Source organism: Rosa rugosa, chromosome 1, assembly GCF_958449725.1.
Source record: "Rosa rugosa chromosome 1, drRosRugo1.1, whole genome shotgun sequence".
In the NCBI taxonomy this organism is placed as follows: domain Eukaryota; kingdom Viridiplantae; phylum Streptophyta; class Magnoliopsida; order Rosales; family Rosaceae; genus Rosa; species Rosa rugosa.
Genome location: NC_084820.1, coordinates 24,785,788 through 24,809,748, shown reverse-complemented (window position 1 = coordinate 24,809,748; position 23,961 = coordinate 24,785,788). Strand labels below are relative to the sequence as shown.

General features: G+C 38.3%; 2 long non-coding RNA genes and 1 other non-coding gene across 3 annotated transcripts; 1 reads left to right on the top strand and 2 right to left on the bottom strand.

Moving 5' to 3' along the window:
- Window positions 1-652: 652 nt before the first annotated feature.
- Window positions 653-726, top strand: TRNAV-CAC (transfer RNA valine (anticodon CAC)). Its single transcript has one exon. It is a non-coding gene; the product is annotated as a tRNA-Val (tRNA).
- A 12,859-nt stretch (window positions 727-13,585) lies between these two features.
- On the bottom strand, window positions 13,586-17,859 carry LOC133729681 (uncharacterized). The gene is made up of 3 exons (XR_009856476.1): window positions 15,498-17,859; window positions 14,657-14,733; window positions 13,586-13,777 (listed from the first exon to the last, which is right to left on the bottom strand). It is a non-coding gene; the product is annotated as an uncharacterized LOC133729681 (long non-coding RNA).
- Window positions 17,860-20,510: 2,651 nt separating this feature from the next.
- On the bottom strand, window positions 20,511-23,351 carry LOC133729467 (uncharacterized). Its single transcript, XR_009856391.1, has 3 exons — window positions 22,617-23,351; window positions 21,746-21,822; window positions 20,511-20,866 (listed from the first exon to the last, which is right to left on the bottom strand). It is a non-coding gene; the product is annotated as an uncharacterized LOC133729467 (long non-coding RNA).
- Between the last annotated feature and the right edge of the window lie 610 nt (window positions 23,352-23,961).

The following is a 23,961-nucleotide window of genomic DNA, read 5'->3' as shown; positions in this document are numbered from 1 at the left end:
TTAAGTAACGTCTGTTTATATAATGCTTGGCTTTGGTGGCGTCCATACATGTCTTTCTAATGACACTTGTATCCACATAAGAATGAAAGTGACAAATAGAATAAAAGGTAGTGTCCAGCAATGAACTGAGTTGTAGCCATTGATATGACGTACGCCAATTTAGAGTTTTCTTATGAAGCTGGAATAAGAAGCAAATGGAGGAAAGGATTGTGGTATCTGAATTGAACTATATATGGTGTGATGATGAAGAAGTGAGAGTGAGAAAGGAACGAGGAGATTGAAGCACGCAACTTATAAAAGTAGAAGGAGGAGAATAACCACTCGCTAGCAAAGCTATACAAAGGGAAGAGAAACAATTAGCAAGGAAAATTCGTTTTGGAAAAGACTAAAGTGATGGGAATTGTACACCGTGAAGATCAATTGGATTTGGATCAGAGATCAATGGCGCCATAGACATGGTGGGTGGGTAATAGCACTTCATTGAATGCTGTAGGAACTAGCAGGGACGGTTGCATTGTTTCTCACTTTCGCCCAATATTGTTTCTTTGTTTAAATCAGTCTTCCTTTCAAAAAAAAAAAAAAAGACGACTGATAGATATTTCCTAAATAAACGTCTGTTTAAGATCAAATCACTCAATTGTTAAACAAACATGTCTGGATGGTGTAGTCGGTTATCACGCTAGTCTCACACACTAGAGGTCCCCAGTTCGAACCTGGGTTCAGACACTTTTTTCTCTCTCTAAATCTCTCATTTAGCTAGAATTTTAGATCTCTTCAATGGTTCTTTTCTCTCTCTCTTCACTCTCCTCTTTTTCTTCACTTCTTCACTTGTTCATCATCGTTAATATTTTGTTTCTCCTTTCTTTACCCTCTCGATGGAAATAAAAATGCTTCGTTTCATGGTGATACCCCTTCACTTCCGATCCAGAAGTGACTCCTTCCATGAGGAATTATTTTCTGATACAGATGTGACCACCAAGAGGTCGAGGTTTGATATCGATGAAATTGCTTAAATGTAAGTTGACGTTTTCATTGGTGCATATATGCCTGAAAGTACGTTGGGGCGTCGGAATTGTTGTGACTTATGAGAAACAACACAGGAGAAGTTCGATATCAGCTGATAGTTAGAGTTGTTCCTTTTTTTTCTTCCTTTTTTTAAAGAGGATCAAAGGGTTTCACTCCTGCCCCCATGGTGAGAGTTGTTCCTTACTATAGCTAGTATTTCTTCTCTCTTAGCTAGTCATGTAGATCTTGCGATCTTATTCGGGCTGCAATTAGCTATTTGGAGTGTGATTTCCCTTTATGTTGGTTGCATTGTTTGAGACTTTGAGTATTAGATAAACTATTGTAGTGTTATCGAGTAAACCTAACATGAGTAACATCATACGAAATCATGAGTTTTTATAACTTTAAACATATAATTAAGGACCTCATGAATGCATACTTGAAATCATGTATGTACCAGCTAGCTCACACATATATAAGAATGGTTTACATAAGGAGTTGTGTGTGAAGATCAACGATTTCAACAGAAAAATTTGTATATCAAATTAGAGACACAACAATATATAGAATATAAGTTGGTGGTTTAAAGTAGTACCGAGGTTTTTTAAGATAAAACTCTACACTTGTTTATTTTAGATAAAATTATACACTGATCTATAAGTTAAATGGGAATGAATTATTTCATAACGTTTTGAAAATGTATGAACAACATATGCTAAAGAAAATTCATACAAGCATGTAATAGTAAAACAAAGACAATTCCGATCCATAGCATGATAGCAGTCGGGAGGAAATCTTCTGTCCCCAATTCCCCTATCCCCTCTGTCTCTTCCTTGTGATTGGTTGATATGGATTAAAAAAAATACTTATCTTAAACTTTGTTTCATTTTTTAATCATTGTATTCATTTTTTAATCCTTGTCAACCAATCACAAGGAAGAGACAGGGGGGGGGGGAGATAGGGAAATTGGGGACATAAGAATTCAGTCCATAGCAGTCCAATTGAATGATAATCGTACCTTTTCATCCAAAAATAAAAAAATAAAACAATAATAGCTTAGTGATGATATGGGCCCTAATAATCTCATACTGATGATACGTTGGTGTGCATGTATATATGTTCACTTAGCCTTTTATTTGTTTTTTATTTTTTTTTATTTTTTTGAGAAATATGTTCACATAGTGTAATAACCTCAATTTTCAATCAAAGCAAAACTTGGTGGTCCACTAGAAGTGTTGAACAAGAAGATAAAAGAATAAAGTTCGAGTGTTCAATTATGTGTGTGTGCAGCAGCATGCCGTACCAAGCGGAGAGCAAGGATTAATCAATTGTCACTTACTAGAATTAAATTGTCGAATTTTTCTGATTTTGGCACTATAGCAGTGGTGATTACTTTTAATAAAAAAATTGTGTGGCGTGTTTGAGCGACAGTGAAGTAGTGCTTCTGCTTTGTTTCTTTTATATTGTATGCGAATTGGTGGAAGGTGGTAGGCAAGCACAGAAAAGTCTCTCTCTCTCTCCCTTTCGCGCGTCCTAGCCCAGAAGAAAACAGAGCAAGCTTTGCCGACCGAGCTCTCCCTCCTCAGGCCACCTCACGACGTCGGACCACCTCCCTTAGCTTCGCCTCGACCTTGCGCAGCTTCCAGTGGAAACCTTGCGCCGCAACACGGCCGGAAGCGGTGGCGGAGGACCCGGCTTCATTTGAGCCGATTTCGAGTCGATCTCGATATCTCGAGCTACAGGCCACCAATTCTCTTGATCTTTGGCTCATTAGACTCGCCTCAACTTTCTGAACAAGCACCAAGAAGTACCGGACCTGGGTAGATCGATTTCACGTTCGTCGGAGCTCAACCCTTTTAGATCGAAAAACAACCTTTCGATCCGGATATCTCTAGTTACAGACCACCATTACTTGTGATTCTTGGCCTGGTGAACTCGCCTTGAGTTTCTAAACAAGTCTCCAGAAGGTATTGACTTGATACACATTTACGCAAGCGTACGTATCATTGTCAAGATAGAGCAATATTATGCCCAAAGTTTATCGTACCACGGGGATTAGTGGCTAACCCACAATCCTTGGGTAATCGGAAATAAAGACACTTAGCAAACAAAGAAAAGAAAAAAATAAAAATAATAAAAATGCAATTCTAAGGCACCAAGCCTTAGCAATGCTCGGCTTTGGTTTGCACCAAAGCCTAATCAAAACTAAGAGCCTAGTGATGGCTATTTACAATGAGGTAGAAATTATGATTCAAAATTGTGATTGTAATTTTCTAAAAGACTAAGTCGAAAACTAAATTAACAACAACAATTAAAAATGAAGAAAAGTAAAAGAGAGATAGATTTTGGGTTCTAGGGATCACTCTCTAGCAATTTCAATGCAACGAACACATTTCAAGCAAACAAACATATTTTCATGAGAACCAAATCCCGTACTTAATGCCGGTCAAGGCCACTAAGCCGAATTTCCTTAAGGGTATTCACATTTTCGGTTAATATGAACTCTCTAATTCATCAGTTAGTACCTTAGTAGGGCTACCAAAACATGAACTAAAGGCCTAGAGCTCTAGAAATTAGGGATTTAAGCATGCAATAGTTACAACCTAAAATTTAACGATTGCTTAGTTCTCTACCTAATGCCGGTTAAGGCCACTAAGTCAATTTCTTTTATTTGGTATCCATTCTTCCGGTTAAGGCAAGAATGAACTCTCTAACCCTAATCATTATGCCTTGTTAGGGCCACAACGTCTAGGATTAAAGGCGAAGGGCAGAAGAAAATAGAAACTTAGGCAATGATTCATTCTCGATTAAGCAACTACTTGACACACCACACTAATTACATGAAGCTAGTGAACAAAAGAACCACCAATTGTATCACACATCACAAATCTCAAAACATAACAAAGAGAATGGTCAATTCCCTAAAATTTATGCATCAAGAATCAATTAACATAGTAATTAGAGTGCACCCATATAAATAGTAGATATGTGGGAATCATGAGTAGCTTGGGTTTAATTCCTTCAGTGCAAAAAGATTTTGAAAAATGTGAGACTTGCAGTAAAGCAAAAATTACTAGAAGGCCTCACAAAAATGTTGAAAGGCATACCGAGCTATTGGAATTAATTCATACAGACTTGTGTGAATTTGAGGGAATTTTAACTCGTGGAGGTAACAAGTATTTTATCACTTTTATTGATGATTGTTCTAAATATGCTTATGTATATTTGTTGAAAAATAAAAGCTTTTGCTAAATTTAAAGAGTTCCTCCTTGAGGTTGAAAATCAATTTGGTAGAAAAATTAAAAGGCTCCGAAGTGATAGAGGGAGAGAATATGATTCTTCTGAATTCAGTTCTTTTGTTCAGTCTTTAGGAGTGATTCATGAAGTTACTCCACCTTATTCACCTACATCTAATGGTGTGGCAGAAAGAAAAAATAGAACTTTGATTGAGTTAACAAATGCCATGTTGATTGATTCAGGTGCTCCCTCTAATCTTTGGGGTGAAGCAGTTTTAACTGCTTGTTATGTGTTGAATAGAGTGCCACATTAAAATACAAAAATTACACCTTTTGAGGTGTGGAAGGGGCATAAACAAAATTTGGGTTATCTTAGAGTTTGGAGTTGTCTAGCCTTTGGGAGGTTAACTGACCCTAAAAGACCAAAATTGGGTGCTAGAGCTACTACTTGTGTTTTCGTTGGATATGCATTAAATAGTACAGACTATAGATTTCTTGATGTTGAAAATCATGTTGTGATTGAATCTGGTGATGCAATTTTTCATGAAGAAAAATTTCATTTTAAATCGAAAAATAGTGGGGGTCAAGAATCTAGAGAAAATGTTTTTATCCAACCTAGTTCTTCTTCTTCTAATTTACATAGACAAGAAACTTATGACAATGAACCTAGAAGAAGTAAAAGAGCTAGAGTTGAAAAAGATTTTGGCCCTGACTATTATGTTTATAATGTTGAGGAAAATCCTAATTCTTTGCATGAAGCTTTATCATCACCAGATGCAATTTTTTGGAAAGAGGCTGTAAATGATGAAATGGAGTCTCTAATTTCTAATGATACTTGGAAATTAGTAGATTTACCAACCGGGTTTAAAACCATTGGGTGTAAATGGGTCCTTATGAAAAAGCTCAAACCGGATGTAAGTGTAGACAAATATAAAGCTAGACTTGTTGCTAAAGGCTTTAAGCAAAAACCTGATCTAGACTTTTTTGATACTTTTTCTCCGGTTACAAGGATTACATCCATTAGATTATTGATTGCTATTGTTGCAATTCATGATTTGATTAGTCATCAAATGGATGTGAAAACAGCTTTTCTAAATGGTGATTTAGATGAAGAGATCTATATGGACCAACCAGAAGGTTTTATAGAACCTGGTCAAGAGCACAAGGTATGTAAGTTATCTAAATCCCTTTATGGTTTAAAGCAGGCTCCTAAACAGTGGCATGAAAAATTTGATTCCTGCATGATTGAAAATGGTTATAAATCAAATGAATGTGACAAGTGCATATATTATAAATCTTGGAAAAATTCACATGTTATTATTAGCCTCTATGTGGATGATCTGTTAATTTTTGGCTCAAATTTGCATGTAATTGATGAGACAAAAACTATGCTTAAGAGCAATTTTGATATGAAAGATCTTGGTAAGGCTAATGTTATTTTGGGCATGAAAATAACAAAAACATGTGATGGTATTTTTCTTGATCAGTCACATTATATTGAGAAAATTTTGAAGAAATATGATTATGTTGGCTACAAGCATGTGTCTACTCCTTTTGATTCTAGTGTTCAGTTACTTCCTGTTGAAAGTGAAAATGATGTGATTAATCAAAAGGAATATGCTAGTATAATTGGCAGTTTGCGATATGCAACTGACTGCACTAGACCTAACATTGCATATGCAGTTGAAGTACTTAGCAGGTTCACAAGTAAACCAGGTAAAGAACATTGGCATGCAATTGAGCGTGTTATGAAATATTTGCTTGGTACTAAAAATTATGGATTATTTTATAAAAAATATCCTGCTGTACTTGAAGGCTTTTGTGATGCCGATTGGAATACTCTGTCAGGTGATTCTCTCTCTACCACTGGTTATATGTTTACATTAGGTGGATGTGCTATTTGTTGGAAATCAAAGAAGCAAACAATAATCTCTAATTCAACCATGGAAGCTGAACTTATTGCTCTAGCTTCAGCAAGTGAAGAAGCAAATTGGTTGAGAGATTTAATGCATGAAATTCCCTTGTGGGAAAAACTTATACCACCTATATTGATTCATTGTGATAGCACTGCAGCTATTGGTAGAGTAAATAACCGTTATTATAATGGTAAATCCAGACCTATAAGAAGAAAGCACAGTACTGTGAGATCATATTTGAGTGATGGAATTATTAAAGTGAATTATGTTAAATCATGTGATAATCTTGCAGATCCTTTAACTAAGGGTTTGGCAAGAGATAAGGTCTGGAGTACATCGAGGGGGATGGGATTGAAGCCCATATCGTCATGAGCCATATATGAGGACACCCAACTCGGTGATTAGAGATCCTAAAAACTGGGTTCAATGGGAAAAACGAATCATAAGGTGGCCGTAAGAAAAATGCACTATATTTTCTTACTCATCCCTATGATGTAAGTGCATTAATCTTGTAACGTATATGAAGGTTGAGTTTACTTAAAACTCTTAATAAAATCTGTAGCTCATATAAGTGGGATGTCATAGTTACAAGAGCATCCTTGACAGATTTTACCTATATGAGTGTGAGAGTGGGGCCGCTCTCTATGAGAATTGGGCTTATTCTTGAAATTCACTCATGAAAACCGGGATAAGCACAAGACCGTAACGTGCTGGCTAATAAAGCTCATATTAACACCTGAATTATTATGTGTGAGCAGTAGTTCTTATTTTCCCTTAAGCAGTTGTAGTTCAAGTCTGAGACCACTATCAACTCTGGAGTAGGGATTGCTGTTTCACTAAGTGAAGGTTCAATGCAGAGCACACCTTCATGACGCATAATGGTTCGTCTTTGGCCGGTAACTTTGGTTTATATTTGTTTTTAAAATATTAAAATGAGTGGGGGAATGTTGTAACATTTTAATATTTTATTTATTATTGAAATTAAATTTGGGTGAATTTATTTTGTGTTTAAATTTAGAATTTATTTAGAATTTTATTTTGTAACTCATGGTGTTTTATTTTGATTTATTTTGGATTTTAATTCTTGTAACCTATGGCTTTTGGTTATTACCCTATTAATGGTGGGGAGTGTCCTAAGAGCCTATAAATAGCACCATTTGTTGCATGCTCAAATATATCATTGCTTTTACGTAATACTATTACGATACACTACTATTCACCCATAAACTTTCTTTCCAAAATCCCCCAAAGTGTCTTGTGTGTTTTGTGGCCAAAGAAATGTGTTCTTTTGGTGGAGCTTTGGGCTCCTCCAATTTGTGCAAATTGCTGGGAGCCACACAACTTGTTGTTGGGCTGTTGTATCCTGGAGGGGACAAGTCAAGAGATTTTTGGTGCACCGGCATTGTTCCGCAGAAGGCTTGAATCTCCTTAAAGAGAGCGAGATACCCGCGCCTCAGCCTATTGTCAACGAGTTTCTCATATAGAAATTATAATTTTTTTGTAATTTCACTAACAAATACATTATTTATCACTTGAAAAATATGTTCATTACATCAAAATTGAGCTAGAGTTAGAAACCCTAGCTCCCAAAAGTAACTACTCACAACCCATATTCATGAACATCAAAATTACAAAATTCAAATAGCAAAGAGTAGAAAAGTGTAGGAGAAAACAAAGATAGTCACAAATAGTTATGAGGCTAGCATGACTAGCCTTGAATTACAACCCCACAAAATACCCAAATCTTGAATCTTGTAGAGATTGAGCTCCTTGATGGATCCTTGAAGCTTTGGGTGAGTAGCCCTTCAAATTCCTAAAATAAAAACTAAAGAAAATTTGGAAAATGAAAAATGGAGGAAGAAGATGGGAGAAGAGAGCAGCCCAAAGGGCTGCCTCTGTTTTTGGTACTGTGCGGCGCTGCTGCTCAGGTATCTTCTGGAATGAATAGGGTTGCTTCTATATATTGGGCTGCCTCTGTTTTTGGTACTGTGCGGCGCTGCTGCTTAGGTATCTTCTGGAATGAATAGGGTTGCTGCTATATATATAGATCAAGAGAGAGGAGAGAATGGGTTGATGAGTGGTTGATGTTGGTTCAGAAGAGGGTAAGGGACACGTGGTAACCAAATGTGGGAGAGAAGGAAGAATAAATCAATTATGCCTTTTGTCAAGCCCACGTGCTCTCCTTTTGTTAATTAAACAAAACAATTAAATATGTTAAACAACATATCATGCTTCTTGGCTGCTTCCTTACAACCCACGTGACCCACCTCTTGGTAATTAAACATAATTACCAATTCTTTCTTCCATTTAATTAATTGTTGACTACGATTGACAATGTCTTTATCGAAATTCCATTTTGCTCCAATTTTGCATCGTTTTAACTCGATTTCCGCAACTCAACTTATTTTCTACAATATAAATAAAAATGGATTAATCACATATCAATTGACTTAGGGATTAACTTATTTCTAGTGTTTTAGATACAATTACATGCATAGAAATGCGTGTAATCACACCCCCACACTTGAACTTTGCTTGTCCTCAAGCAAACTAAATGAAATATAATCCGAAAATCTAATAACTCACAAACATAATGATAGTGTAGTCTTAGCCCTTCCAACCATAACCCTCGGAGAACTAATTGTGTATATGACCATGAAGTCGACAAAGCATGACATAGAAACTATAAATTTGTAAGGAAATTAAGAAGCACATGTGAAAAATGCTCAAGTATATGCATGTGTTGACCATGTGTCAAATCAATCCACCACAATCAAATAGGCACGTAGAAGACCCGATATAACCCGCTAAACTCACATAGGTTCACTAAATATTACCGCTCAAGTGTTTAGGGGCTATATGTGTTTCACTCAAAAGCAATTTCACAACACGCGCCACCATATGCTTGCTCTTCGATCTCATCTCCGCTAGGTAACCCACAACATTCAAGATCAAGAGATTTTTTATTTGGTTGTAATGGGGCTAAGGGCAAGTGGCTAATAGAAATGAAGGATAAGGAAAGACAAAGTCCATGGAAATCGGTGAAGCAACTCTCTCTTGTAGAGATATATGACTTTGCTTTCAAATGCTAACTCACTTACTATAATCCCAATGTACAACCCACGTACACTATACTACGTAATACTCTTCTTCTTCTTTGTTTGTTTTTTTTTTTTTTTCACACAACTTACTTTTTTTTTTTTTTTTTTCTTGAACTTTCGTTTTATTTTCACAACTTCTTCTTCTTCTTTTTTTTTTTTTTTTTTTTTAACAAAATCGCTCACCCCCACACTTATTCCTTTATAACCTCACACTTTTGACTTTTCTTTCTTTTGAAGCACTCAAACATAAAGTCATTCTCTCGAATCGCTTCACCAACTACCATGGAAGGGTAGGATAAGAGTGTATAGGCTAGGTAGGAATTTGTGGTGGCAATGAACAAAAAGGCTAAATATATAAATGGGCTCAAAGTGGCAATCTAGTGGTAAATATCTTTGGGCACATGCTTCTTTGGCCATTGTGGTATATAGTCCTAATGCCTCAATCCTTTCTATCATGTCACAAGCTAAAAGTAGCCTCGAGAGGTCTCAAGCAAGTTCTAGATACGCAATGTCATGAAATTGTACACACATGAAAGAATAAGTGAATGAACGATGCATACACTATAGATATTAGGCTCAAAAGCTCACAAATAAGGCATGCAAGTTAATCGAATAATCTATATGCTTCTCTAACTATGATGAACCAACCTAACCATAGGCTATGTGCACACATATAGTAAAGCATAAATCACATATACCTTAATCACAAAACAAATTCAAAGTCCTAGATCATGCTCAATCTATCCACAATCATAACAAGTTAAGTCCATGGCTCGTCATTGGGGTTGGAAAAGGCATTAACCACTAAATTCTAATTACAAAAAGCTAATCTAATTTTTTTTTTTTAAGTGACGAAAATAGGGCATCCGAGCCCTCACCCCCACACTTAAAACTAACATTGTCCTCAATGTTGTAAAGTGAGCTCGAAAGCTAAAATCCGTGTCGGATTTAGGCATGAGAGTGAAGTCCGGGCGAAGGCACAAAAATTAACTACGAAAATAAAAATCTAAATGTGGAGTAAAGCTACCGAAAACCCCCTTTGTCGACCCTCCATTGCTCACGACCCTTAGAGAAGACAAATATGAGACACCAACCTCAAGGCACAAGGCCTTGACTTCCTTAACGTATGCTCCATAATAGCTCTAGATGCTCATGAAAAGATCGACTCCATTTAGAACATAAATGTCCTTGAGCAATGCGTCACACAACAACCACTTCAAAGAATAAGGACCAAGGTCCTCCATTAAGATCATGGCCTTGAACACATCCAACACACTCCACGACTGCCCATAGATTATCCTCCAAAGATGAAATGAAGTGCAAAGAAGTCCAATCACCCCGAGTGAACAAAACTAGTGAGTGCAGAAAACTTCCAGCAATGACCTCTATGTCTTCAAATGCCCATATCTCATACTCAGAAAAAGACAAAGAAGTGAGACCACTTGGAATGGAAAGTAGACTCAGATAGCTTTCTATCCATATAAACTAAGCCACCTATCGTAAACTGAGAAGAAAACCAAAGCTGGTCAAAACTGCCAACCTGTAATGAAGCCTGCTGCTGACCCTCAGTCACCAAAACTGCAATAAGTCGGGCTCCAGAGGTGCAAAGAGGGTGAGACCAATGACATATGAAACTAGACTCATAAGGCTACTTGATGGTAAAATTTCACTTAAATATCTGTTCTGAGTCAAAAATCGTTGCCCTCCAAACTCACTGATCTGTTCTACAGTTTCTGCTGTGCCCCTGTTTCTGGCCCCTGTTGCTTGGAACACCATATCTGAAGCTAGAGAGGCTCAAATGAAAAACTGTTTCTCCTGTATATAGAGGACATGTGAAGATACATCTCTGAAAAAATTTTAGCTCCAAATAGCTTGATATGTAGAGGGTGTAGCTTCTCAAAGTCACTCTACAGTAGCTGTCTCTGTTCTGACCTCCATGCATTGATGATTGAATAGCTGGAGTTCCAAAGACTCAAAGGGGCTGAAATTTTGGCACAAGACATTAGACACATAGTGGAATGTCTGTAGAAAAATTCAGCTCAAAATATCATGTAAATCTGAAACTTTAGTCACCAAAAATGAACTGAAATTTCTGGACAGAAACTGCTCACTATCACATTCATTCTTTCTTCACACTTGCAACTCCGAACACCTCCCATCCTCCCAAAAACAACCAAAAAGCTTTATTCACCACAAAAAGAAACTACTAAAGGAAGAAATTTCTACCGCTGATGTGCTAGGGTTGCCTCCCTAGGGAGCTCTTTGTTTAAGGACTTCATTGCCGGTCCATAGATTGTGATCTTTGTTAAGGTGGATACTTCTCAAGTACGACCACCCTATTGTTTGGGGCTAAGGGACTCATTGATGTATCATAGAGACAAGACCAAGAGCTACATAAGAATACTCCAATTGGTGGCCAAAAGTGTAGCTTCTTAATCTTCCCATTCTTCTCAATTTTTCTTCTAAGAGCCAATCTTGCCTTCTCCTTCTCAAGTGGTGTAGAAATGATGCACATAGGAACAATAGGTGGTAGAAGCTCTTGAGCGTGACGGGAAAGGTTGAATGCAAGTGCTTCATTTCCTTTCCAATCCATCACCTCATTGTAGAAACATTGGCCACTTAATGATAGATTGAGTGGTAAAAGTACCTTAATCTCAACCTTCTCATGAATAACATAAGTGCTCAATATTCTACAATCCACCTTGGGAAGCTCATGATGGATCTCCTTTGATGTAGGAGGAGAGAAAGTCCTTGGCTCTTCAATTTCTTGACCATCACAAAGTATTGAAGGACTCTCTTCCTCCTTGGGAACATCGACCTCAATGAATAAAAGATTATGGTGTATGACTTCAAGCTCCGCATCCTCCTCAATGAACAAAGGATTATGGTGTATGACTTTGAATTCCGCATCCTCCTCACTAGACAAGACATCCTCTTCATCGGAATCATCTTCAAATATCTCCCCTCCATTAGGAAGCTTAGATTTCCAATATTGCACCCATTCCTCCGAAGTGTAGTCTCTCACCTCACTTGCATTGAAACTTTCATAACCAAGCTCAATTTCTTGTACATACATATCACTATCATCATTTTCAACTTGCATAAAGGATTCTTGCTCAAGATGCTCGATATACACTTTTTCTCTTGAAATAGGCTCCACTTGGTCAAAGAAAGATTCATGCTCATAAATGGTGAAGGGTGGCTCTTGTGCGAGACTAGCCTCAAGTTGCTCATTGGTATGTATAAGTATTTCTTGAGAAGCTTGCAATCGAGCTTGGGACGCTTGCAATTGAGCTAGTAATTCTACAAGAGAAGGCTTCCTAGACTCAAACGCTTGCTCATGAGGATATGCTTCCGGCACCATGGTCTCTTGTGAAATCCTAACTTGAGAGGCTTGTAAAAGATCTCGGGAGGCTTGCAATTCAGCTAGTAGTCCTTCAAAAAATTCCTTCCTAGGCTCATAAGCTTCATCTTGTGGATATGCATCGGGTACAAATGTCTCTTGATACATGTACTCACACTCTTGCATAAAATTTGGGCATTCAAATCTCAAAGAGCACTCAAAACGTGAATGCCATGGAGAATTACACAAAGCACAAGTTTCATTGCAAGAGGACATAGAACCGACCGCATGAGAATTCCACACTTGATGACCTCCACCATAGAAACTTTCTTGCTCATATCCCCTCGGATCACCATCCATAGTTCCATCGATCCATAGCTCAATATGATAAGAAAATAAGCACCTATGAGTTCCCAAAAATAAAATTAGTAACCAAAATTTAAAAAGAAAATAGAAAAATGAGCACACAAAACATAAATAACTAAATTAAAATAACAAATTTTTTTTTTTTAATAACAAACAAAACAAAAATATGCCAAGGTGACCTAGAACCGATTTACCAAGGGATTAAGGCTAGTAAACCCTAATCCCCGGCAACGGCGCCATTGCCTTGATACACATTTACGCAAGCGTACGTATCATTGTCAAGATAGGGAAATATTATGCCCAAAGTTTATCGTACCACGGGGATTAGTGGCTAACCCACAATCCTTGGGTAATCGGAAATAAAGACACTTAGCAAACAAAGAAAAGAAAAAAAGAAAATAAATAAAAATGCAATTCTAAGGCACCAAGCCTTAGCAATGCTCGGCTTTGGTTTGCACCAAAGCCTAATCAAAACTAAGAGCCTAGTGATGACTATTTACAATGAGGTAGAAATTATGATTCAAAATTGTGATTGTAATTTTCTAAAAGACTAAGTCGAAAACTAAATTAACAACAACTGTCACGCCCCGAATTTTGAATAATAAATTCAAATCCGAAACCTGAATAATTACAATTACAAAAAACCAAATCTCGAAACTTCGAGTTCATTATTACAATTCACTCTCACAATATATTATAAAGCTCAAATGAGCATAACACACCTCACAACTTACAATTGTTGTAAAACTCTAACAATTGCTCTAACCGCACGATCACCGTCCTGGTTCTCCTGTCCTGTAGGATTACCCGCTACACAATTTGAATAGTGTACCGGGAGTTGCAACAACACAAAACCCGGTAAGCTTTTTACAGCCAGTATGAGTAAACAAGAAAGAACTGTTGATTTATTAGATTTCAAGACTACCACAAACCCACGTTACTTTCTCACTCTCATATATATATATAGCCACTTATGAGTTACTCTCAATTTAGCTCATAAGATCACTCACTCTCATATATATATATAGACACTTATGAGTTACTCTCAATTTAGCTCATAAGATCACTCACTCTCATATATATATATAGACACTTATGAGTTACTCTCAAATTCGCTCATAAGATTTCCCAACATTTGGTAGACAGACTCATATATATATATAGACCCTTATGAGTTACTCTCAATTTCCCTCATAAGGTTACCATATATATATTGACACTTATGAGTTACTCTCAATTTCACTCATAAGTTCACTCCACATTTGGCAGACAGACTAGAGCTCTAACTGAACGTAACCACTCGTCCGGCCACAGACGTGATTACGATTTAATACTATTAATAACCACCAGCCCGGTACGAGAGCGTGATTCACTAATAGATGCCATGGTCACCTCGTGACCTAGTGATCTCCACAGATCACAACAATTTATTGTTCCTCAACAATAAAACTCAACACCTCTCACAATATATTGTTTCTCAACAATAAACTCAATATCTCTCACAATATATTGTTTCTCAACAATAACTCAACACAACTCCAACAATACATATTATTTCACGTAATAATATATATACAGACATTCACACAGGAATGTCTAGTAACACCAACAATAGTTCATATGATTGCAACAAAATAAAGCAATTAATTGTATTGGGTTCGTAATATGAACCACGTGAGGTTTACTCACCTCGATAATCCCGCTGCGTCTTCAATTCAGCTCAAAATACGATCCACAATCGTCCACCAACTCAAACCGTCAATCACCTAGTCAGATACGATCTTAACTTAGCAATCATTCATAAACCACACATATACGGAAATCCAACGGTCGGATTCTAATTTAATGATGATCCAACGGTCAGATCGAATTTATACGATGATCCAACGGTCGGATCCTAATTATACGATGATCCAACGGTCGGATCAAAATTATACGATGATCCAACGGTCGGATCCTCACGGATCGCCCTTAGGATCATCCTCCAAAATTATCACAAAGATCCAATGGTCAGATCTTCTTGAATCACTCTAACAAACATCTCCATAAAATTATACGAAAATCTGACGGTCGGATTCTCACGAATCGCCTTCCGAATCATTGTTTTACATTTATACGAAGATCCAACGGTCGGATCTTCGCCCATGACCACACAAAGCCACTGGGACAGTCATAAGATCATCATATCCAAATTTGAAGTAAAACCGATGGTCAGATCCTCACAGATCGTAAACCGAAGATAAAACGTAAAAACGTTAAATAGTAACGTCAAAACATAAATTCACTATTTATCAACGTTTTCTAAAATGACCTTGTAATATATCAAAACGCTCGTAAGGATGCGTAGATCATCACCTAGATAATAAAAACTCAAAATATGGTCGAATACGCCGCCACAAGCGGCGGTCAGTGGGCGGTCAACGGCGGTCAACGCGGCGGTCAACCACCTCCTCTGGCCACCAAATTTCATCCACAGCATCATCTCAACATTTCCAATCACTTTCTCAACTGTGACAAAGTCAGAAAATACCTTGAAGTAGCCGAACAATTAAGCACTCCGATGTACAGTGAAATTTTCCAATTATGCTTTCTTCCTCCATGCTTCGATCTGGGTTATGAGACTTGGCGAGCATGAAGAGCGGCTTAAGGCGCTTCTAATGGACCTGGGTTTATGACTGGAGGTGGCCGGAAATCGGCGTTGACTAATTTGCTACAGTAAAAATGTTGGCTTCGATCTCCACATTTCCGGCCAAATCGTCGTAAACAACTCCCACATGCGTGATAAGGAGGAAGAGACGAGTCTATCGATGCTCGCAGCTCGCCATTTGGTGGTCTAGAGGTGGTGAAAGAGGAGGTTGCAGAAGAGAGAAAGAGAGAGTTGCAGAAGAGAGACTGAGAGAGCACGGGGGAAGGAGAGAGAAAAGAAAGAAAAGTTACCTGGCTACAGTAACATTTCAAATTTATACCAATCTACCATAAACAGTAACTTTCATATTTTGCTTATAACTTTCGCATACGAACTCCGATTTTTACGTACCACATATGCACGCACTCGGTTTAATGTCCTCTACAACTTTCATGAAGGAAGTTTTCCCAAATTCCCAATGTATAAAAAGTCACTTTTTGAGACCCCCTAAATAACGTTCGTTTTTTCGAAAATTAATCGTTCGAACTAATTCCACAATTCCTCCGAGCCTCGTACTCGCTCCCACTATCGTGAAATCATTTCTAAAAATCCACAGAATTTAATTTGGATTTTTCGGGGTATTACAATCTACCCTCCTTAAAGAAATTTCGTCCCGAAATTTAAGCGTAAGTCAATTCCTCTCGATTAAGGTTGACCTAATCATAGAATCTCCATCTTTTCCAAATCTGTAGTAATCTACAAAGCCACAATCCTTTGTATAAAAATACATTCCTATGGCCACTAAATCCCTTCATCACAATGTAAATTCACAAAACAACTGTTCAACAACACTCCACATCACATACACAAAATCGTCACATGGATCATCTCATAGATCCTCACATAGATCTTCACATAGATCATCACATAGATCTTCACATAGATCATCACTCTGTACTGGCATACAAGCACAGTAATCACTCCCACAAAGTGTTTCGCTACTCAATTAGCATCACGGTAAATCTCCATAGTAAAACTTAAGCATGCACCACTCTTCACAACCATAGAGATGCATCACTCAAAACAAATCATCCCCAAAAGTACGCCAATAAATTATGTCACCCAATGATGATGACTTGGGCTTGCTCAATCCTTGGGCTAAGCACTAGGGCTGGCCAATTGGGCCTGAAGAAATCGGACCATCCACATTTCGAACCGGCCCAAACCACTTTGGGTTTAACATTTGGGCCTACTATTCGGGCCGAACGATTGGGCTTAACATTTGGGCCTACCATTTGGGCCTACCAATCGGGCCGAACAATTGGGCTTACTATTTGGGCCTACCAATCGGCCCACCAACTTCCAGCTCGGCTACGGTATGAAATTGTACATACCGTATATACGTATACATACCATACAGACCGTATATACGTATGCATACCGTACAACTGTATATACGTATGCATACCGTACAGACCGTATATACTTATGTATACCGTACATACCGTATATACGTCCGTATATCAAGCATATACGAGATCCAAAAATATTTGTAAGAGGTAAGGTTCGAACTCCCGACCTCGAACACGAAGGTTTTGCTCCCAACCACTGAAGCAAGAGCTGCCTTCATTAATATATGCTCACGTGTTATATTTATTATGTCATAAGTGACATAAATAAAATAACGGGGAAGGCAAGGTTCGAAACCTCAACCTGCCGCACGAAACCTTTGTCCCCCAACCACTGGAGCACAAGCTGTGCTTAATATAATGTGTACAAATTTTATACTTATTATGTCATAAACGAACATAATAAAAATAAACGAGAGGCGAGGTTCGAACCTCAGACCTCTTGTACACGAACTGTACACTCAACCACTCGAGCACGGCTGCTCACGTTATTATCCATACCAATCCTTTTATTTAAACCAACTGTTTCAACTGTTTCAACAATTCGGCCCAACTCATCCAAAACTGTTTCAGAAACTCGGCCCATCATGTCCAAAACTGTTTCTGAAACTCGGCCCATCAGGCCTCCACCCACAGCTACAGTGATGCCTTGATCCGAGACAGGCCCAAGTACGGCCCACTTGTGTCACGGCTTATCCCTTCCGTGATTTACGGCAGTCAAATCTGCTTTCGGCTAAAGCTGTCTGCCACAGCATCTCGAGGTTCGGCCTGTCCCCTTACACGCTCTCCACGCGCCAACAACTTTTCCGGGTTTTCGGATGACTTTAATCCAACGCGTGGATTCAAATTCTGAGATCGTTCATCCAACGGTGGAGATCTGCTCACCTTGTTCTATAAATAGGTGCATTCTGGGGAAAAACTGTTCACTCCAAAAGAAAAGAAATTTTCTTCCGAGCTCAAGCCTTTCTCTCTCAACTCTTCAGCCTTTCTCTTCTCAAATCCTTTCTTCATCAATTTCAATCCTTCTCTTCTGATCTTCTCTCCCATCTAGTTGATTCAATCCCATCTTTCCTCTGAACTTTCAGATCTTCAATCTTTTCCTCCAAATCTTCAATCCTTCTTTCTCAGATTTTTTCTTCCATTTGAAGATTCGATCTCATCTTTCCTCTGAGAATCTCAGATCTTCAATCACCAGTTCAACAACTCCAATCCTTCTAACAAAATCTCCCTCAAACACTAAACCATGTATTCCTCGATTTCCACATCCTCTCACCCCATGACCCAAGAGCCACGAACTCTGCAACTAATGGAGCTCCAAACCCCGCAACAAATGGAACCACAACAACAGCAACCAACAGAGGAGGGAGGAAACACCCAAGCAGCTGGAAGTAGTGCCAACATGGATTTCTGGCGAAGCCGTACCAGGTGGATTCCTACTCCAGAACAAATAAGAATCCTCAAGGATCTTTACTATGTCAAGGGATTTAAGTGCCCAACTACAGAGCAGATTCACGAGATCTGTCTCCAGCTGAACCAGTATGGGTATGTTGAGGGTAAGAACATTTACTTTTGGTTCCAGAACGTCAGGGCTCGAGAGAAGCAGATGAATAGGTGTAATCAGGCTGCTCCAGTGCCCATGGGAACTAGTTCTCTTGGTACTGGTAGATCCATTGATCTCAATTTTGGGTCCACTGGTTCTACTGGTGCTAGTGGATCCATCGACATCAATTTTGGGCCAGCTGGTGGATCCATTGACATCAATTTTGGGTCCACTAGTTCTACTGATGATGGTAGATCCATTGATCTCAACTTTGGTTCCACCTATTCTACTGGTAATGAAGGATTTCTTGATTTAAATTTTGTTTCATATTCTTCCTCACACTTCAACACTAATACCAGTCCAACTCTTTTGGCACAACAGGAGGACAAACATCCCTGCAACAACGAGGAGGAGATCACCAGGAGGTTCAAACTCTTCCTCTGTTCCCCGTGCACGGCGAGGACGTCTTTGGTAACCTGAAGACTACTTCCGAGGAAGGTAGTGCACATGATTACTATTTCGGTGGCTCAGGCGGTTACAACCGTGGATCTCCAGTTTCTCTTGAGCTCAGCCTCAACCCATCCGGAGCTGCTGACTAGGCTTAGTACAGCATAGTCCTCGTTTTCCTTTTTTTTTTTTTTTTTTTCTTTTTTTTTTTGTAATATAAACTCAATAAGATGGTGTGCATGTTTTCTTTCCTGTTTGTTTAACCAACAACAACACCAAGGATCGAACCTTGGTCACCCAATACTATTTTCAAAACCATAAACAACTCTACTGCACACATCTTTCATAATGATGCAATAAAAACAATCACTCAAAAAGAATCCAACAATCAATTAAGTCGCATCGAGGTCTAGCTAGTATCCTCTGAGTCAAACCAAACACAACAATTTCATCGATAGGATTAGGGATTTATAAAGCTAAACACATCCTGAGTTAGCTAGGAAAAACCCACGTTTTTAGAGTTACTCTTACAACTCTTATAGAATCTCGATAATTCCATCTATCAATTGCTTCAACAAAAACTCACCACAATTCAATCCCTAACATTTAGCGATTCAGAAATCGAATCAAACTCCATATCACATAGTAATTCACTTGAACCACTATGGATACCTAACAAAGTCACTAAAATCAATATCTGAAATTGCGTTTAACTATATCACCTAAAATCAATCACCAAAGGCAAACCCTTGCCTGACTCTAACATGTCCTCCATGCTTCTTCCTGCACCATACATAGGCCTCAAAATTCAATTTCATTCACTTGAACAAAACTATATTCACAAGTCTGCTATAGACATCAGGGAAAAACCCATACTTTTACTCATAACTTTTCCTTCTAAAAGTTCATCACGTAGTGTATATAAAATCACCACACAACCTTCTTAGTCTACACTAAGAATTCAATCTCACACAAGGTCAGCATAATTGCCTCAGAGTCACTTTAATCACGTATCACATGTCAATTACCAAAACTCCACTAAGACGTCTCTTTATAAAACAAGATATCTAATCCTTGATACGTACACCTCATCTAAACATCTGTACGTCCAACTTAAGAAGACAAAATTTATAACAATTCATACTCGTATCCACACTAGGTACGTGCATAGGTCCACACCATGTCTTCAACCAAACACTTCAACAATCAAAAGAACCTCATTTCCATAAAACAATCCTCGTTGACTTAACAGAGTTGAATCAAGAGGTTCCTATTCCTCAAGGATTGTAACTCGCGGCCACTGAACTTATTCCAATACGAACCTACAAGACAACTGTAAGGTTCTAAGTACAACCCCTTCGAATCTCCATCACCTAAGGAGTATAGTATGCTTGGCTAAGACATGTATAACACTTAAAACACAGTATAAGTCAAATACAAATTCATATTAACCAAGTCAATACTATAGGGAAGGTATTCACGTTCCCTAAACGACCTAGCGGCCTAAACAACTCCCAACACTCACGCATACCCAATGACTTAGCCAATACCGAAGAGCACACGATGGGGATCCGCTGCAGACGGGCCATCACTCGGAAGGTATTGACACATCACCAAATATGCACCTTACGCTCTGATACCAAACTGTCACGCCCCGAATTTTGAATAATAAATTCAAATCCGAAACCTGAATAATTACAATTACAAAAAACCAAATCTCGAAACTTCGAGTTCATTATTACAATTCACTCTCACAATATATTATAAAGCTCAAATGAGCATAACACACCTCACAACTTACAATTGTTGTAAAACTCTAACAATTGCTCTAACCGCACGATCACCGTCCTGGTTCTCCTGTCCTGTAGGATTACCCGCTACACAATTTGAATAGTGTACCGGGAGTTGCAACAACACAAAACCCGGTAAGCTTTTTACAGCCAGTATGAGTAAACAAGAAAGAACTGTTGATTTATTAGATTTCAAGACTACCACAAACCCACGTTACTTTCTCACTCTCATATATATATATAGCCACTTATGAGTTACTCTCAATTTAGCTCATAAGATCACTCACTCTCATATATATATATAGACACTTATGAGTTACTCTCAATTTAGCTCATAAGATCACTCACTCTCATATATATATATAGACACTTATGAGTTACTCTCAAATTCGCTCATAAGATTTCCCAACATTTGGTAGACAGACTCATATATATATATAGACCCTTATGAGTTACTCTCAATTTCCCTCATAAGGTTACCATATATATATTGACACTTATGAGTTACTCTCAATTTCACTCATAAGTTCACTCCACATTTGGCAGACAGACTAGAGCTCTAACTGAACGTAACCACTCGTCCGGCCACAGACGTGATTACGATTTAATACTATTAATAACCACCAGCCCGGTACGAGAGCGTGATTCACTAATAGATGCCATGGTCACCTCGTGACCTAGTGATCTCCACAGATCACAACAATTTATTGTTCCTCAACAATAAAACTCAACACCTCTCACAATATATTGTTTCTCAACAATAAACTCAATATCTCTCACAATATATTGTTTCTCAACAATAACTCAACACAACTCCAACAATACATATTATTTCACGTAATAATATATATACAGACATTCACACAGGAATGTCTAGTAACACCAACAATAGTTCATATGATTGCAACAAAATAAAGCAATTAATTGTATTGGGTTCGTAATATGAACCACGTGAGGTTTACTCACCTCGATAATCCCGCTGCGTCTTCAATTCAGCTCAAAATACGATCCACAATCGTCCACCAACTCAAACCGTCAATCACCTAGTCAGATACGATCTTAACTTAGCAATCATTCATAAACCACACATATACGGAAATCCAACGGTCGGATTCTAATTTAATGATGATCCAACGGTCAGATCGAATTTATACGATGATCCAACGGTCGGATCCTAATTATACGATGATCCAACGGTCGGATCAAAATTATACGATGATCCAACGGTCGGATCAAAATTATACGATGATCCAACGGTCGGATCCTCACGGATCGCCCTTAGGATCATCCTCCAAAATTATCACAAAGATCCAATGGTCAGATCTTCTTGAATCACTCTAACAAACATCTCCATAAAATTATACGAAAATCTGACGGTCGGATTCTCACGAATCGCCTTCCGAATCATTGTTTTACATTTATACGAAGATCCAACGGTCGGATCTTCGCCCATGACCACACAAAGCCACTGGGACAGTCATAAGATCATCATATCCAAATTTGAAGTAAAACCGATGGTCAGATCCTCACAGATCGTAAACCGAAGATAAAACGTAAAAACGTTAAATAGTAACGTCAAAACATAAATTCACTATTTATCAACGTTTTCTAAAATGACCTTGTAATATATCAAAACGCTCGTAAGGATGCGTAGATCATCACCTAGATAATAAAAACTCAAAATATGGTCGAATACGCCGCCACAAGCGGCGGTCAGTGGGCGGTCAACGGCGGTCAACGCGGCGGTCAACCACCTCCTCTGGCCACCAAATTTCATCCACAGCATCATCTCAACATTTCCAATCACTTTCTCAACTGTGACAAAGTCAGAAAATACCTTGAAGTAGCCGAACAATTAAGCACTCCGATGTACAGTGAAATTTTCCAATTATGCTTTCTTCCTCCATGCTTCGATCTGGGTTATGAGACTTGGCGAGCATGAAGAGCGGCTTAAGGCGCTTCTAATGGACCTGGGTTTATGACTGGAGGTGGCCGGAAATCGGCGTTGACTAATTTGCTACAGTAAAAATGTTGGCTTCGATCTCCACATTTCCGGCCAAATCGTCGTAAACAACTCCCACATGCGTGATAAGGAGGAAGAGACGAGTCTATCGATGCTCGCAGCTCGCCATTTGGTGGTCTAGAGGTGGTGAAAGAGGAGGTTGCAGAAGAGAGAAAGAGAGAGTTGCAGAAGAGAGAGACTGAGAGAGCACGGGGGAAGGAGAGAGAAAAGAAAGAAAAGTTACCTGGCTACAGTAACATTTCAAATTTATACCAATCTACCATAAACAGTAACTTTCATATTTTGCTTATAACTTTCGCATACGAACTCCGATTTTTACGTACCACATATGCACGCACTCGGTTTAATGTCCTCTACAACTTTCATGAAGGAAGTTTTCCCAAATTCCCAATGTATAAAAAGTCACTTTTTGAGACCCCCTAAATAACGTTCGTTTTTTCGAAAATTAATCGTTCGAACTAATTCCACAATTCCTCCGAGCCTCGTACTCGCTCCCACTATCGTGAAATCATTTCTAAAAATCCACAGAATTTAATTTGGATTTTTCGGGGTATTACAACAACAATTAAAAATGAAGAAAAGTAAAAGAGAGATAGATTTTGGGTACTAGGGATCACTCTCTAGCAATTTCAATGCAACGAACACATTTCAAGCAAACAAACATATTTTCATGAGAACCAAATCCCGTACTTAATGCCGGTCAAGGCCACTAAGCCGAATTTCCTTAAGGGTATTCACATTTTCGGTTAATATGAACTCTCTAATTCATCAGTTAGTACCTTAGTAGGGCTACCAAAACATGAACTAAAGGCCTAGAGCTCTAGAAATTAGGGATTTAAGCATGCAATAGTTACAACCTAAAATTTAACTATTGCTTAGTTCTCTACCTAATGCCGGGTCAGGCCACTAAGTCAATTTCTTTTATTTGGTATTCATTCTTCCGGTTAAGGCAAGAATGAACTCTCTAACCCTAATCATTATGCCTTGTTAGGGCCACAACGTCTAGGATTAAAGGCGAAGGGCAGAAGAAAATAGAAACTTAGGCAATGATTCATTCTCGATTAAGCAACTACTTGACACACCACACTAATTACATGAAGCTAGTGAACAAAAGAACCACCAATTGTATCACACATCACAAATCTCAAAACATAACAAA